Source organism: Corvus hawaiiensis, chromosome 11, assembly GCF_020740725.1.
Source record: "Corvus hawaiiensis isolate bCorHaw1 chromosome 11, bCorHaw1.pri.cur, whole genome shotgun sequence".
Lineage (NCBI taxonomy): Eukaryota > Metazoa > Chordata > Aves > Passeriformes > Corvidae > Corvus > Corvus hawaiiensis.
In genome coordinates, this window is record NC_063223.1 from 22639385 (window position 1) to 22657538 (window position 18154).

The 18154-nt window shown below is 48.6% G+C and overlaps 1 protein-coding gene across 10 annotated transcripts in view; it reads right to left on the bottom strand.

Moving 5' to 3' along the window:
* The window catches only part of IQSEC1 (IQ motif and Sec7 domain ArfGEF 1), a 282288-nt gene that overhangs the window by 262731 nt on the left and 1403 nt on the right, over nt 1-18154 (bottom strand). The window lies entirely within an intron of this gene.

Genomic DNA, 18154 nt, shown 5'->3' on the forward strand with positions numbered 1-18154 from the left:
CTGACAAGCCACACTTGAACTTACAGCCTGCAATTCATAAGCCTCAGCTCCTTTAAAGCCCAAAGCAGTTATCTTCACAGCTTTAAAAGAAATACAGGAGAGTTGTGAGGTCAGCCCCATCATTGGAGCATTTTACTCCCCAGAAAACCCTCTCCAGCAGAGCAGCCCTCAGCTTTCCATTTCAGAGCATACTGAATTATTCAAACACCATCCCAATTTCAAAGACAAAGCGGGGTCCTGAACATTTCCTATGCAAGTGTTAATGTTGGGTTATTTGCAAACATCCATTGGGAGATTCCAGCACAGCTACACATTCTCCTACGTCAAGGATAAAGCCCTGCTCTGTTATTAACAAACAGCTCCCCACTTCACATCTGCAGCTCTTGTGACAGAAAAGTAAATCATGACACTACTCCTAAAATTCCAAGTGAAAATATGCAGGTTTGTATGAAGAACATATTATTGCCAGGCTCCACAATGTCCTTTTCATGCTTCTAAACCAAGAACTGCTTCCACACTGCTGATACTCAGCCTGCTGATCAACCCAGAGAATTCAGATAACACCCTGCAGTGTGCACTAATTACCTCAAACATCAATTACAAGCCCAATAAAGCCATTTGCAAGGAGTGACAGTCAGGATCTTGGTAGGACTTGATGTCATTCAGCATTATTAAATTTGAAATCCATCCTCATCCTGTGTTGTGCAAGCCAGACCACAGCTAAGCTGATTTACCACGTCAGGTTACACTTCGTGGCCCTGAAACACATGATCTGGAAACAGGAGGAGGGTCTATAAAAAGGCACACAGAAGCAGCTCATAATCTACCAGAACACACACAAGATAGGAAAAGAATCATTAGTTCAATATCAACACTGTATTTCAAATTTACTGGGGTAAGAGAACTGTAATCTCTTCCAAATAAAGCTAAGTCAATATCTACAAATAAAAGCTACTATATTTATTTTATATCATATTTACTCTCTCTATCTACTACCCCTGGTTTTTATAATATGTTACACCTGTAAGAACCCAGCCAAACCTGAGAAGATGCATCAATGCATGACAATCTCAAAGATCAAGCAAAGATGACACAAAGAACGTGATGGAAACCTCTGAAAGCCAAGCTCACGTCTAACAGAGTCAGAAGAAATTAAGAATTAGAAAAAAAGTGTCCTCACTTATTTGTTTGAACAAACAGATGTTATTTGGCCCAGTACTTGTATCAGCAACTGAGAGTCTATAAAACAAGCCCAAAATTTCAACACAGAAAGGGGATGCCTTCCTAACAGGTGGAAATAGCAAGAACATCTGCTCGTGTGCTCCAAGTGTTTGAGGGAAGGCAAAGAAAACACGAGCAACAACCTTGGTTAATTATTGACATGCAGAGCCAGCCCTCAGCTGAAGGCAGAGCTGCACTCCACCTCTCAGAAACCGAGCACGTTTTCCAACACCCTCATCTGTCACTGAGGTGGGCACGAAACCAGATGTACAACCCTGGGAATGTGCAGAGCCTAGGAGCCTGCTCCTGGTCCTGTCCTGGGAACACCCTTTCCAGCAGGATGCCAGGAACACAGCAGCAGTTTCTGACTTGGGATTAAAAATACCAGTGAATGTTTTCTAAGCAAGATGAGACATTCAGTCACAGACACCTTTTAATTGTGTTTCACGTGGCATTTACAGTTGGGTTCTCTGAATCCCTTTTCTGGGGGGGAGGAGAGGAAAGAGAGGGAAGTCCTATGTTTTCCAGGCTGACTGTTCTGGAAGGATTTTCTTCCCTTTCTTACATAAAGAGCAAGCTTTTCATTAATGCCAGGGATCCAACACCAGATGGTTCCAGCAAGAAGCACTGGTGCTATAAGTAGGTTTGCTACGCCTACTCCATGGAACTCGAATTTCAGCAACACTCTCGACACGTGAATGGCAGAGCTCCCTCAGAAGGGTGGTACAGAGCCTCCCAGGCACACCCCATGGATCAGGACTGAGTCCTTGCAGCTCCAACACTCCTGTAAACAGTGGGGAGGATGCACAGCACAGAGAGCCCTAAGTCAAACAAGCCACTCGTGGCTACTCGGGGATTCTACTGGCAGCTCAAGCAACAAAGGAAATACAGACTCAGCAATTTAATAAATCTACTGATGCTTTGTCAGCAGCACTGGCTACTGAGAGTCCTGGGTAAACCTGCCACACTTCCCAGTGCTTCAAGTTGATCCATTTACTTAATTATAAACAAGAGATCAGACAGCAATTCATTTTGCTTTGTTGGGAGGTGGAGGTTTTTTATTTCAGCCATTAAGTCCAAGCAACAGCAAACTTTTCATTATGCCCTTTTCTACTGCAGGGCTAAGATTTTTCTCAGAATAACCTAGTTGGGAATTTTCTTTAATTTCACTGTGTGCTTTAAGTGTCATATAGTAGCAAAAAACTTCTGAACTGGAACAGCAGCTACCCACAACTGCAGGTAGCTCCAGCTCAAGGAAGTCTGTCCACTTGCTGGATCTTACCAGGTTTCAAAGGATGAATTACCAAAATAAAAGGAACATCAAGAAAACACAATTCTAAGAACACAGAGCTGCCAGGGTACCTGAAATCACTGTTAACACCAGCTGTAAAGTGTTCTCCAAGAAAAAAAAAACCAAACACCTTCAACTTGAAGTACTGAAATACCCAAAAGCAGAAGAAAATCCAGCTGATAAATAGAATGTGGCCGCTGTGCAGGAGCACGGCTAAAGGCTAAGGTAAAACTGTATTTGGATATTTCATGAAAAACCCAAGGTGTGGCAGACTGCTCAGTCAAATACACTGTAGATACTACGTTAAAGTGTATTTTTTTAACAAAAACATGAATACCAACAGAAAACCTCACTGCAGCTCATTTTCATTGCCTCCACTCAGAAGTTGTGCCATATCACTCTTGTCTGCAAAGCTCTACAAGTCCATTTTCATGAGGGGGAAAAAGAGCAGCTGGGGCATCCAGGCCCCTGCAGCCCCTGATCCAGGCAGGCTCCGTGTCCCAGCACGAAAAGGCAGGAGAGAAATGACACCTTTCCCTTCTGCACAGACACAAACACCCAGAATTACAGCGATGATGCTTCCAGGCTCACGCTAAGAGGCAGCCAAAACACTTAAAACTCATTTCTCAACCTCACCTTGGCCACCCCAGCCCAAATGAGCTTCCTCAGCCAGCACAGGGTGACACCAGCAGTGACTGCACAAGGGGGAGATGGGAAAAGGAATGATCCTGGAAAACTGGGAGCAGGGAGAGGTGTCCAAGGCAGACAAACCTTATTTCTTCCTCCAGCACTATCCATGCTATATTTAGCACACACAAGCTGTGCAACCACCATGGGATATTTTGTTGGATGAGGAAGGACAAAAGGATGTCAGTGGCTGTTTTCCCACATTTGGTCGATTGAGGTAAAATAAAGCACAGGTTGTGAAAGCCCCCAGAATCTGAGATTTTTTTGGTGGATTTGGGTTTTTGGTTTGTTGTTGTTTGTTTTTTTTTTTTTTGATGGCTTGGGGGGCTTTTAGTTGGTTGGTTTGGTTTTGTTGGTTTTTTCATGTGTTTATGGGGTTTTAAATAAAAACCAGACATAAAGGGAAGGGAAGTTTTCCCAAGTATAAATTCTTGTCCACACTACTTTTATGAAGGGAAACAGGATTTTTTTTCTTGCTATCAAAGCAAGTGAGTGAGCATGGCTAGGGTTTTTCAGTAGTGATGTATTCCTTCAGCTCAGGCTGCATCATGAAAAATCACATTGTCAGAGGTGCAGAACATAACCCAGCCACCTCAGTAAGAGCCCTTTTCCCAGAGCTACCAGAGCAGCAAACCCTAAAGCAACTACTTTACACAGAAATACCATAATTAATAGTTAATGAGTTGGTGCTGTGCAACTGCCTTCTGCTGTTTGTAATCCTGTCCTGCCAACAGGAAGCCTTCAATGTGGACTTTGATGCTCGACAGTGGATTACTGGTCACATGTAAATAAAAATATCTGCAGCTCCGTGGGTAGTGAGACACCAAAGAATTAGACATTGGTGATAAGTTTGAAAATAAATGTAAAGAACTCCCAGCCCCATGAAGGAAGTGAAAAGAAGAGCCCATACAAAACTGTCATGTGAGGCCAAGCTAACAGATGGACCCCAAATATAAACTCCTGGGAGGTTAGGAAAGCTAAGCAAAGACTAAGTTAAATTTGGGAGGGGTATCTGTAGTGCTTTTAAGGAGCTAAGCAGAGCAAGGATGGCAGGAAGCTGCCAAAGCTCTGCCTTCCAGCTACAACTGAACGTGGAGAAGGGGCTCTGCTCTGAAACGAGGAAACGCCTCAGGGGCACCAGGGTTTGCAGCAAGAGCCTTGGCCTTTTTCATCAGAGAAAGGGATGGGTCAGTAGAAAGAAAAATTCACAACAAGAACAGAATCACTTGCTCTCCAAATGCTGCAGTGCCAGGGAAGATCATAAATTAAGCAGATAAATAATATAGTCTTCTACCTGCTCTGTTTGGGGACGTGGTATTTTGAGACAGGATTTTTTCAAACACTGAGGAATAACAGAACAACTTGGTTCTCTGGGCACCCTGTGCCAGGGCCTGCCCACCCTCCCAGGGAACGATTCCTTGCCAGTATCCCATCCAGCCCTGCCCTCTGGCAGTAGAAGCCATTCCCTGGGTCCTGTCCCTCCAGCCCTTGTCCCCAGTCCCTCTCCAGCTCTCCTGGAGCCCCTTTAGGCCCTGCAAGGGGCTCTGAGCTCTCCCTGGAGCCTTCTCTCCTCCAGGTGAGCACCCCCAGCTCTCCCAGTCTGTATTCTTTACAAGAACTCTTCCAATTCAAAGAACAATTATCCCCCAGGAGGTCTCGAGCTGCAGAGCAGCAGCTCCTGCATTCAACCCTGCTTTATTCACACCTTCTCAAGTGCATGGGCAGAGACCCAGCACATCCCCACACTTTATATTAAACACAAAATTAGCCAAGAGAGAAGAGAATTTATCAGCTTTGACAGCATCCCAAGCTTCCCAGTCCCCAGGCACTGCTGTTTATTTTGGCTATTTCCACATCCCAGACAACACTACTTATTGCAGCTTAGAAGTCTGACTTCTTTGAAACAGAAGGCTAATTAGATATTTGAGCTTCTCCATCTCCCAGGCATCGAACACATGGAGATCAAGCCACCCCACACCAACATTGCTCTTCAGAAATAGAAGCATCCTGCTTAAGCTAAAGAAGAGGAAGATATTGTTGATTCTGACAAAGAATTCTAGTAAAATCACCCTCTGATCAGCTGGCAGAAAGTCACAAGCAGCACACTTGAGTCTTTTCTGTTACTTTCCCTGCCTTAAAGAAAATATTCTAATTGGTGAAGGTAATATTGTACAGTGGACATTGGTTATTAAGGCAGACTCCCTGACAGCACCAGCAGTAGCTCCTGCCTGAGTGGGAACCCTGCCCAGTTAACTCTCCACCAGTCCCAACAACCACTCTGCTGAGCACAAGCAGCAAAGTGGAAATCCTGTGCTCAGTTGAGCAGGTGACATAGATTTGAGATATTTTGTTGGCATTTCAGCTACCAAGGAGCAGGATGGCTTACAAATTGGCTATTTGTCTCTAAATGGTCTTTTGAGGTCCTTTTGTAGGAGGTTTAAAGGCAAGCTTGAAGGGTTTGGTTCAAAAGGCTTTGGGTATTAAGCTTGTTCCAGTTCATCCCTGCTCCTGGGGGAAAGCAGAACCAGTTGTGATTATTGGTCTGTCTTCTGTGGGCTGGAATCACCCCCAAAATCACAGAGCACATCACACCAGCTTCATGGCCTTTATTATTACAACAGCAGGCTGCTGAACAGCCACTCTACACAATCCATTCATACAGAATACCAGAGCATAAATCAACATAATGCACAAAGACTGACAAAGTTACAGACCTGCACATGCTGAATTATTAAGCAAAGCTCTGGTGGCCTTTGCCAGGTACCTTTGTAAAGTTAGCTAGGTGTGCTGGGGATGCCAAGGTTCGCTGCACTGTTAGCATGAGGGAAGTATATTCTCAATTAAATCTCGTTAGCTGCAAAGGACTCTTACCTCGTTCTGAGACCTTTCATGATTCCCTTCACTCGCAGCAAGATGACTCATAAAACAGCCTAAGGGGGTCATGCCATGCCACACAAACCATGGCTGCTCCTTTCTCAGAAGCCTGGGAAGCACCTATTTAAAGATGCTCACACAGAACAACTCACTTAAAACAACACAGGAGTAAAGCCACGAGACTCAGACCACACACGCCACTCCCTCAGCAGGCAGGACAGACTGGCACCTGATTTACCAGCAGGTTTCCCTTCTCCAGAGTAAAATACTCAGATGAGTTCCTGATAGTGCCCACAGCCCCCAGAGCCAAGCAAGGTCAAGGAAATAATACGTTTTTCATGAGCAAGTGGAGGTGAAGATCATGGCTTATGTCAGCAAGTTCTGGTGATGTATCACATTACATAATAAGGAAAGCTCGGTGCTGGAAAGCACTTCCATCAAGAAGTTACATAACTCTGCAATGTGTTTAAAAAAATTATTCTTTCTTGCTTCCAGAGGGAGCAGGTGAGAGGACAGAGGACAGCCCTCAGTCCCCTGAGCAGGAGCTGCTCTGATCAGAAGCATTTGGATGGAGATAAGATCGCTGTAGGAAGTTGGCAGATGGGTGAAAAAAAGGCTGGGGGGGGGGGGGGGTGGAAATCACCCCATGAGATGAGAGCCCGGAGCACCAACAGCAGCACCAGGTTCTCAGTGATGAGTTCCAAGACAGGCACATTTCTACCACCCTAAAGCTGTCACTATACTGAAGAAGAGTAGAGAGGGTAGGAGAAAACACCCAAACCATGAGGTTTTTTCTGCTTTTCCAAGGATTGTTGGCTTCCCCCAAGGCGTGAAGCCCCGCTGGAGATCCTGAAGTGTCCTTGATCCCCTTGGACAGCCCCAAGCCCTGACCAGGCTCCAGCACACCCCACTGAGGGATGTGTGCTCACACACACTGAGCTGCTCCTGCCCTCACCTCCACAGCCCAAGGCTCAGCTCCCAGAGCTCCCACAGCCCTGCCCCAGGAACGTGTGCAGGTCCAAGGGGGGACACAGGGACGCTCCACTGGAGAGCTCAGCTTGCAGTGCTCCCCTGGGTCCTGGCAGCCTGAGGCTGCAGCCACCAGCCATGGTAATGCTGCACAGGACTGCACTGCTGGAACACTTGTGCACAACCAAAACCCCATTTCATCATATTGCTCTGAAGAGAGTTCAGCAAATCTCCTTTTTAGGATTAAAAGCAACCTGTGCTGCTCAACAGAGAATCCAGATCCAAGTCCAACCACTCTCTTTTTTAAGCATCAAAGGCCAGGCAATTTATAAGGCACAACTGGGGAAAGCAGGAGCAGAAATTAATTTCCCTGCCTCCCTTCCTTCAGTTCCCAGTCACCTGCACATCAGGCTCTGATTAAATATTGCACCAGCACTGAGGTGTGCTCCTTCTACACCAGGACACAGTCACAGGAGCCTGGCATGGGCCTGGCAAGCTTCATGTCACTGGAAATAAATATGAGCAGCAACTCTTGACCTTTGATTCAAGAGGTCTCTCCTACCTTATGTGAGGCAGTTTTTATCACCCTTTTAGAATTCCCTTGCAATGCAAGCCAGGAGCAGCTATTGAATTACATCCACAGTCTCAGATCACTGCCTTCAAAGTTTTCCTCCCAAGCCATTTGGAAAAAAGGTCACAGGTAAGTTCCTCACTACTGATTCTCCGCCCTTCCACGCCTGGCACTTTCATCTCCACGCACTTGACTGGCACAGGCACAAACACAGCCCACCAGGCAGGGGGAGTGTTCCATGTCAGCACTAACACTGTACTAGCACTGGTGTCACAACCTCAGCAAACCTGAAATAAAGTCAGCTTTCTCCTTTCCTGAAAGACAAAGTCATTCTCTCAACCCTTGACAACATCAAGCACTCAAGAAGTGGTGGACTCAATTGAAAGCTTAAAATAGAACCAAGCCTGAAAGCTGAATATAGATTTTCTACCTTATTCAAATCGAGCTGGTTCATTTGCAATAGGTCCCAGCCCTCCCCCTGCACAGCGGGGCCTCAATCAGGGAGATGAACACCAGGAAAGGCTGTGCTAAATGGAGAGGAAAATCCTCCAGGAAGGAACCACAGGAAGGGTCAGGCATCACCACTTTACCTTCCTGTAATTAGAGCCTGCTCACCTCTATGGCACTGTACACTCACCCAAGTTATGTGCATGAATTAAGACACAAGATGAGAGAGGCTAGTTTTGCCTAAAAAAGATCAGGACAGAGTGTTTGGTTTTAGCAGTGAATTTTACCAAGAGTTACACTGAGGGTTGAAGAATCCCCACCCACAGGCCTGCCTAGGTCAAGAAGAAAGCCAAGCAGAGTGAACACACTAAAGAACACAGATGTTCTTTGGAGTGCACACAGCTGCTCCAGCTTGAAGCCAAGATCAAATGCTTCTGCCATGGGGCTACATAGAAAGATGGAATGCAAGGAAAAGTCAAAATACACCTGCTCTCCACAACGTAGAGCCATTAATCATAACTCCCAGCAGCAAATAAAACCCCAGAGGATATTCCTACAGCTGTGAATTCCTTCTTTACCATCACCACAAGGACCTTCCACATAACCAGCCCAACGTGCTCACAGAGGACAGCACTGCAGAACCTGGAGAGAGCCAGCCCAAAACACAGGGCACAGACAGCACTCACGCCCTGGGGCCATGGTGCCACTGGATGCTGGCACCTACCTCAAGAATTTAAAATAATGGTATATCAAGGTGCTTTGGATTTGAATAACAATGCTTAAATTTCCAGAGGAACACCTGCCTGCCTGAACAGGAAACCATTAGGGGAACAAAGGACTATCAAGCAGAAAATGTTTCTGAAGCAGCTCCTGCTCTGACTTCCACGGTGAAAGGACAATGAAGGGGCTGCAGCAAGGTGAGCAGCCAGGATGAAGAGGAAGGATGGCCCAGGACTCTGCAATGCCCTGAGCGGAACCCCCGAGGCCCCTCAGAACCCAGCACATCCCAGCTGCCCTGCAGGAGTGAATCCCAGTCTGCAGCCTGCCCTGGGCACGGACAGGGACCTTCCCCTTCAATTCCCTGCACACAGCACGAGTTACCAACACGGTGCCAAGGAGAGCAGCCCCAGAGCAGACCTGGCACCCAGCCACTGCCACAGGGCTGGTGCACCCAAAGGGTCAGTGCTGTGTCTGTCCTACCAAGAAACCATGCTAAAAGAATATTGTTGTCTACCACAATCCATTACAAGAGGGTTTGCTTGCTTTTTGTTTGTCAAAAAAAAATTCTTAATTCTAGTGAAATATAACTTTCTAAATTCAGAAAGCCATACCAAGACATCAACACCACAGGTTGATGGGACCTGAACTGGAAGACAATCATTTGTCTGGAATGACTCACATGCATCCTTGACATTTTGCTGTATTTCCAGGACCATTAATAGCACACAGAAGACAACCAGACAAGATTTTATATCCCCACGCATGAGCAGAGAACCATTACAGTCACAGAAAAACAATGAAAAACAAAACATTGCTGAAGCAAACCTCTGGAATTAAGGCAACCTGGACCACTCAAGCAAAGAGAGGCTGTGCCCACCTCGTATTAAAGTGCTTACTCACGTTAAAACATCCCCTTTCTTACCTGTAACCAGCCCCAACGAGGCACTGAGGTCTGCTCACCGAGGTCTGCTCACCCAGCTCTGCTGCTCAACTCTGCCGGGCCCCAGGGCTCCCCTCCAGCACCGAGTCCCACCTGGCCACGGGCGGGGATTCCAGCAGCTCCTCCTGGGACAAACACCTGCAGGCACTCAGGGTCCCACTCACACCTCCTGAGAGAAGGTACCACTCCACAGCTGTGTCTTATTAACTCCCTGATAATCAACCGCTGCTCTGCTAATTGAGGCGCAGCCAGAACTTCAGGGACATCCTTTGGTTACCAAAGAGCTTTGTGGCCTCAGCCCCTCCTTGACCCAGGTAACCAGGTCTGTTTCCTTCTGCAGAGGGCCCACATTTTCCCAGCTCTTCCCTTTATCGCTGACGTTTCTATAGAAGCTTTTCTTGTCCTTGATGTCTCTGGCCAGATTTAACTCTAGCAGGGCTTCAGATTTCCCAGCATAATCCCTAGCTGAGGACAGTCTCCCTATATTTCCCCCATAGCTCCAAGTTCCGTGCTCAAAAAGAGCAATTAAAAGCTCCCAAGTCACCTGCAGCCATTGTCAGCCAGGAGAAATCCAGCGAAGATGGAAAACCCTGACAAACATCAGCTCCCAGCTGCATCCCAAACCCTGAAGAAGGCCAGGAGATTGCTCCCCCACCTTCCCCTGCTGCTTTCTTTGCCTCGTTACAGAATGAAGTGAATTCACACTTAGGAAATCTGAATTACTCTGGTGCAGTTAGAGATGTATTACATACAGGTCTTTGTCTCCACTTGCGTTTGTCGGGGAAGTCTGGCTAGAAATCTTATTAACATGCAAATAATGTATATTATATTTCAATCAGTTGCTATAGAGAGCTGCTCAGTAGCAGCATTTTTCTTATCTAGCACAGCAGTAAGACTCACTCCGTCTGCACAGATGCCTTGCAGCAGAATAATTTCTTTCCTGCGAATATTTTAAAATGGCACCACTTGAAAAGAAAGTTTCCCTCTGCACTTCAAGACAAAACTTAGCTCATGAGGAATCTTCGGCTGCATTCGCAGCAGCCTTTCTAACGTCTGAGGAGGTGCAGAAGGAGCGGAGATGCTGCCATCAGAACAGGCTGCACACTCCAGATGCGGCTCTGTGGCTGAGCGCCGGGAGCAGCGGAGAGCGGAGCCGGCAGAGGGAGCCCGGCCCGAGCCCGGGATGGGCAGGGATGGATGGGGCTGCCCCGGGATGGGCAGGGATGGGAAGAGATGGGCAGGGATGGGGCTGCCCCGGGATAGGCAGGGATGGGCAGGGATGGGCAGGGATGGGGCTGCTCCGGGATCGCAGCTCCGCCCCGACAGGACAACGGCGGCGAGAAACGCGCGGGTCAGGGTTTCAGGTTCTGGTGTGAGCACTGCGCTGTTCTGCAGCGTTTCATCCTCCACAAATATTTGGGCCGCTTTGCAGCAGACTCAGCTCTGGAGCCAGGCTGGGAGAGCTAGGGGTGTTCACCTGGAAAAGGCTCCAGGGAGAGCTCAGAGCCCCTTCCAGTGCCCAAAGGGGTTCCAGGAGAGCTGGAGAGGGACTGGGGACAAGGGCTGGAGAGACAGGACACAGGGAATGACTTCCCAGTGCCAGAGGGCAGGGCTGGATGGGATATTGGGAAGGAATTGTTCCCTGGGAGGGTGGGCAGGCCCTGGCACAGGGTGCCCAGAGCAGCTGGGGCTGCCCCTGGATCCCTGGCAGTGCCCAAGGCCAGGCTGGACATTGGGGCTGGGAGCAGCCTGGGACAGTGGGAGGTGTCCCTGCCATGGCAGGGAGTGGAATGAGATGATTTATAGTCCCTTCCAACCCAAACCAGTCTGGGATTCATTCTCTGATCCTAACATTAGTTTTTCCTGCCACCAACCATACAAACATCATTAAACAAGTTGGTTTAGAGCCACGAAGGCACCCAGGAATTTAAGAGGCTTGTTTGTCTCAAGTGTGCTGTTTAACACAACCATTTCTCACCTCAATGTCTGAGCAGCCCATTAAGACAAGATCATTAACTCTGACTTGCCCAGCTGTAAAACAGCCATCAGTCCCAGTGCTCAGCTGCTCCGAGGGCAGAGAACAGGTCAGCAGGAGGGACTGAGGAAACACCTCCTGCTCCTGCTTCTGCCCCTGTCCTCAGCCACAGGGACACGACCATTAACAGCAACAATTCCGATCCACATTTCTGGTCAGCAAAACCAGCATCTCTCCCATGTACTGCAGCAGCTACAACAGCTGAGAATTCCAGGATTTTAGGGAAATGCCAGAAGGATCTGGAGAGGAGTCCCCTAGCAAGGAAGGTGGGAATAAAAGCAGCCCAGGGACAGGTACCCAGCAGCCAGCAGAATGCACCACCACATCCATCTCCTCAAGCTACGCCGCTCTGCTGTACCACAGCCTGCTCACACTGTCTCCATTTCCAATTCAACAATTCTGCTGAGAAAAACAGTGCAATTAGGCAAGGATATGGGCAGAAGGGAATTATGACAACCTCATTCACGGGCTCGCTGAGCTAAGATGAAAGGCAGGAGCGCTGGCAGGTACAGCCTAAAAGTATCTGCAGGCTGCAAAACACAAAAAAAAAGGTTAATTAACATAATAGAGAGGGTCTGAGTCGGAATGATGGGATCAAATTAGAATAACGCAAGTGTGGGCTGCACATCAGGAATTACTTCTGACCTGCAAAATCCACTTACCTAAGCAGCTTCCCACACACCCCCTTGGTGCCTGGCACGGGATGACATCCCTGCACCTGCAGGCAGGAGCCTCGGGCAGAGCACAGCTCCAAATAACCAACGCTGGACTCACCTGGTACAGGCTGCCTGCTCTGGGGGCAGCTCTCCCCAAATGGGGACTGTAACCCCGGCTGAGCCATGAACTCCAGGGAAATTCAGTGCTCTGTGGGTGTGCACCACACAGGGACCACCAAACTGAGCAGTGTCAAACAGGGGCTGCTCCTCCTGCCCTTAAGGGAGCCCTGGAGGAGCCCACAGACTCTGCAGCCACTCTGCCCAAACTCTGTGTCTGAAGGCCGCACTCTGGGCACGAGACACTGCGCTCAGCACAGCACCACTGGCCAGCACAAGAACAGCCACCTGCTTCTGCTGGGTCTAAAAAATAAAACAAAGCGTTTTGAGATGCTACTTGCAAGGAGGATTTAAGAATTTACTATTTCAGTGTTAATAATTTAGTCCCCCATCCGTATGCTGGAGGAAAACACCTTGAAATGCCTTGCTCTTCTTCTTTCAGAGCTTCTGTGATCTGCTCTCAAATCAGCTCTTCCTAAAGATACTTCTTTGGGTGTGCTGTATCTTGCTTCAGGTTTTCAAAAAAGCTGCAACTTATTTTTGTGCCAGAAGACACCTCCCCTAAGCACTGAGGGAGCCTTGTCCTCCTGAGCAAATAACCAGGGCGAGAAGGCTGCAAGGTTCAGAAATGTGCATGTCTGTACTTCACCTTCTCCCAAAGGTTTGTCACTTGGACTGGACACAGCTCAGCATCCCTCGCTCCACAGAAAGCTCAGTTCTTCAGAAGCAACGCTGACTTTTAGGCTTGAGCCCAAAGCCATTGCCTGAGGCACCATCCCAAACTTGCCCACCTCTGAGAAGCCAAGGACAGACAGAGCTGCTGCAGGGAGAGCCTCCTTCCACAGGGGCCATCCTGCTCCTCTGGCTGCTGTGGCTTCTGACAACAACCAGCAAAGACTGGCAGTACAAACCAGGTAAGGGCTTCCCTTGCCCACCCTGGATGGGAAGGGGATTCAGCAGTGTCCTGCTGTGAACTCCACGTGTGTGTGCACAGAGCAGCAGATCCAGGCTGGCTTGGAGTGAGGGGCTGGGAGAGAGGGAAGGGGATGTTCATTCACACACCTGGCTCACAGTAGTCACAGCAGCTCTCGTTGGCTCACCCAGATCCACGCACATTGCCAGATCTTTTCCAAAACCACATCTCTGGAAGCGCTTTTCAGTTTCCTCAGCAGTGAATTCCTAAGGAAGGCCATCAAAGCACCAAGGAGCACGAAAATGTACTTTGTTCTTAAAGCTCAGAACACCACTCCAAAGTTGGGAAGCTCAAAAGCTGTGTTGTGTGTCAGCACAATAAAAGGCTTCATCAGAGGAGGATTCCAGATCCAGCGAGTCCTGGTAATCCTTTAGGACTGCTCTGCTCTGAATGGGACATATTTACTTCAAGTTCTGAAACCATCTTTAAAGCTATCGTGTTACAGGATGGGTTACTTTCTGCTACACTGGTTTTCCTCTCCCAAAACAACATGGATTTCTGCTGTCCTTTCTCTGGACCATGTTTTCCCTACCCCCCCTCTGACTTCCCAGGAACTTTATTGATACCAGCACTCTGCTCTGTCATCACTGCTCCTGGCACCCCCCTCTCTGCCTTGTTTTATTGATTATACAGTACACATCAGTTTTCAAATGAATTTGTCTATACGTGTTATCATTTAGCTTAACATTTAGCAGATATTAAGTACAAGAATTTACCAATATTTCAGAGATCCAGAATAATTTAGCTGAGTTTAGTTAGCAAGTTCACATGTTATTACACATCCTCACACTATTGATTTCCTGCAGCCTGCCAGAACCACAAATGCCTGTTCTAAGGGATGCTCACCCCTGTGCTGCTGTCCAAATCACACTAATGACCCCAAAATGAGGGCTTCAAAAGCAAAAGCAAAAGCACTCCCTTCAGTGTGAAACCCTCACTCTCAGGGCTCAGCAGTCACACCATTCCAGTTATGCATTGAAAATGAAGGGAACAGGGTTCTTTTAAGTTATTTGAAGACAAGTTTCTGCCCGAGGCTGGAATTACACCATCCCTACCTGCTACAGGGCTGACAGAACACACAGCGCCCTGTAGGAATAATCTGTTCATCCTGGACACAGCCTGTGCTTTCCACATGGATGTATTCCTCGGGAGCTGGGCCAGATAAACCAGCAGAGGTGCATCTCCTGCTAAGAACTGCACTGGCACTGCAGACTCGCAGCCACAGATCACACTTCCCCACGCAGCTGATGGAGAAACAGGACCCAGCAGCAGCACTTCAGCTCCATCCTTGCTGCCAAGCAGGCAGAGAAAGCAGAAGCTTGCCCAAGCACGAGCCTACTTTAGCAGATGCTGGGTACCTCCACTTCAGCACAGCAAACAAAAATAAGCTGCTGCTCAAGCGCGGCGCAGGCAGGGAAATGGGATTTACGTCATTTGAACAGCCTGTCTTAGCAAAGGACATCTCTGGAGGGAGGAAAAAGCCCTGCTGGTCTCTACACTAATGCAATCTTTGGCTTCTGCTGAGGCTGTGTGCAGGGCAGCTCCTAGCGCCGGCAGCGACAGGCAAAGTCACAAGCTCGGCTTATGTAGGGCACAACGCAGCCTTCACATGTGACTGTCACCAGAGCAACAACTTCAGCTACTCCGCTGCTCCCAGCACACCTCACCCAGACCCAAACACACCGAGGGTGTCTTACAGCTCCAAACCGGGGCTGTCTTGGCCCAGAGACCAAAACCAGCCCTAGATTCATTTAAAAATAAATCAGCCAGGCCAGGTGCAGAATTCAGACCGAGCTGCGAACAACAGCCCCTTCAGATTGTTCTGTCTCAGCGGACAACTCTCCTCTCCCTCCTCCTCAGCCTCTCACCAGGCACTTTCTCCGTGGAAAGGCAGCACAGTTTTTAACTTGATTAGGATAAGCACAAACATCCCTCCCTAAGCTGCGAGGGGACAGTGCTGAATTCCCAGACACAAAAAACTATCCTCAGATAGAGCTGAGAAAACACAGTGCATGTGGTTTTACACCAAAAAAAAAAAGGGCATTACTGAATTACACCGAATGCTGTGCTCTAGAAGCTCTTGCTGCTTCTCAAACGTTAAATGAAAGGGATTCACTGAAAATTAGCCTTACACAACTCGGAATTAAACACCTTAATGAGTTAAACACCTATTGTTATCCTAATGAGTTAAACACCTATTGTTATCTTCCTTATGCTGATTCATCACATCTAACAAAGCCTTGTAACCAACTATTCTCAATTCCATCTGTGCATTTTAACGTTGATTTGCTCTCAGCCAGTTATTGCAAAATTAATGGGACCACCCCCAAACCTTTTTTGGTCTGTCCTTGCAGGATAAGAAGCACACCTGCACCCAACCATCCAGCCTTCTGCTCCTCCCTCCCTTCTTCCATCAGCAACTGGCACAAAAGAAACTTTCTTTTCACTCTGGGATTTTCTGGAAGTGCATAAACCAGATTATTACCATATATTTATATACATACATTACTGGACTGGGGTTTTTTTTCTTCCAGAAGTCTGTCTCAAGGTTCATTAACAGTTCCCCTCCTCACAAGCTACAGAATTTCTACAATTACACCAGCTTTTCCAAATTATTTAAGCAGTCTTCACCTGTATAGTCTTTCCATTGTAAGAACTGAAAACTTTTAGGACTTTTGGGGATTTTGTTGTTTGGTTGTTGGGTTTGGGTTTTTTTTTACTATCTTTTATTAACCATAACCATATTATGTTGTATAGCATTTCCATACTTCCTTTTATACAAGGTAACCACATCTGGCAATATGGAACCCCTGCCAGGGAGCCACAGCCACTTCACACAGGTGGAACTGCTGCAGGACTGCAGTCTAAGCAGTTTAGAAAGACTGTTCAAGTCAAGGTACAAGAGAACTTCTAAAAGCACTGATTTCTCAGTGTATTCGTCTAAGAGGAGCCTGGTTTCCTTTAAAAAGGATTCCATTCTTTTTAGCTGTGAGGTACTGAAGGGTCAGGAGGAGCAGTGGTCACTGATGGTGGCAGGGCACGAAGCTGCTTCTGGAGAGAGAAGGATGGGGAGGATGTGCCCTGGGATAGGAGGGAACAAGGTGGACACACCCCTTCTCCGCCAAAACCAGAGATCTCCATTTCAGCATCACTAGCACCTGACACAGAACGTCAGCAAACAACGGATCCCCATTCCCCACCCAAACATACCCAAGGTGAATGGGACATTTAGGTCTGAGGAAACTGAGGCTGAGCTTCTGAAAGGCAAGCTACAGACCCCTGGAACCTGCAGGCTGGGCTGTCAGGAAGCTGAGGGAACCGTAGGACTGGGAGAAGTCTTTAAAACAAGGGTATCCTTCTCTATTTTCCAAGTTGGAGACTTCCTCCATCTTTTGTATCCAGCCAGAGAATAAACTACTGCCACGGGTGGCTCCTGTCCCTGCTTCTGGCCAGCGTGGGACCTCAGCAGCCACTGTCACAGCTGCTGTGCCAGGCCCACGGGGGTGAGCCACCCACCCAGCCAGGCAGGGCCACCCGGAGAGAAGAAGGGGCTCCCTCCCAAGGGAGGACAATTTTGGAGAGGGGGAGAGGGGACAACAGCATTGCTCAGATGAAGGTGGCCCTGAAGCTGTGGCTCCCCAGGCACGCACGTGGGCCAAGGGCCCGGCCAGATGCACAGGGCTGGCTCCCAGCTTCCCCACTAAGCCTCCAGGCTCTGCCTCAAAGCAATACAACTCTGCCATAAATATCCCAGATTAATTCTGATCCCAGCATCAAATCCACTTAAGAGACTTAAAAGCCTCCGAGTCCCCAGAGCTGCCTGCCCAAGGAGGGCTCTGCAAAGGAGTCTTGGGCTGCAGAGGAGAAATATTATCAAACAAGGCAAGCCATTTGTACAATTTTTGGTAATGTCATTTACAAGAGACAAATGGGACAAGATAGCTGAGTTGACATCTTGTACTACAAGCATGGCCACAAAAATCCTCGGGTACTGGACATGGATACACAGGATAGGATTCGTGTAAATAATCCATGTTTTCTGGAAACAGCCCTTTCTCCGTAAGGGATTGATTGACTCATAAATGACAGCATGCTCTCCAGATTATTAAAGGAGATATTCACTTTCAGAGAGACAGCTCTGTTTATAAAAAAGCCTAAAGTGATTACCCCAGCTCCACAGCCTTGTTAACATTGACAGCAAGAAGGGCGCTGGGGAGGGAGAGCCCCCCGTCCCTTCCCACTCTGCTCCCCTGGCCAGGGGCAAGGCTTGGAAACGGGAGCAGGCACAGGGAACACTGAGTGAGTGACCGGCGACCCTCCACAGCAGCAGCACGCTGAGAAAACGCTGCTTCGGAGCACCAGCACCCCCGACTCCGAGCACAGATGCAGCGCTTCCCACCCTGCCGGCGGGAGCTCCCGGCATCCGGGACAGCTCCCCGGGATATCCCTGCCCGACACCGCTCTCCGGAGGGAGATGCGGCCGACCCCAGCGGGGGCTGCCCGAGCCGCTGCCCGGGGCCCCGGCAGGGCCGGACCGAGCCAGCGGAGCCTCCCGCAGCGGGACGGGCATCCCGGGCATCCCGCGGCCGGAGCACGGCCCGGGGCTCGCCCTCCCTGCCGGGCATCCCTCGCCTGCCCGGAGCAGGCGATCCC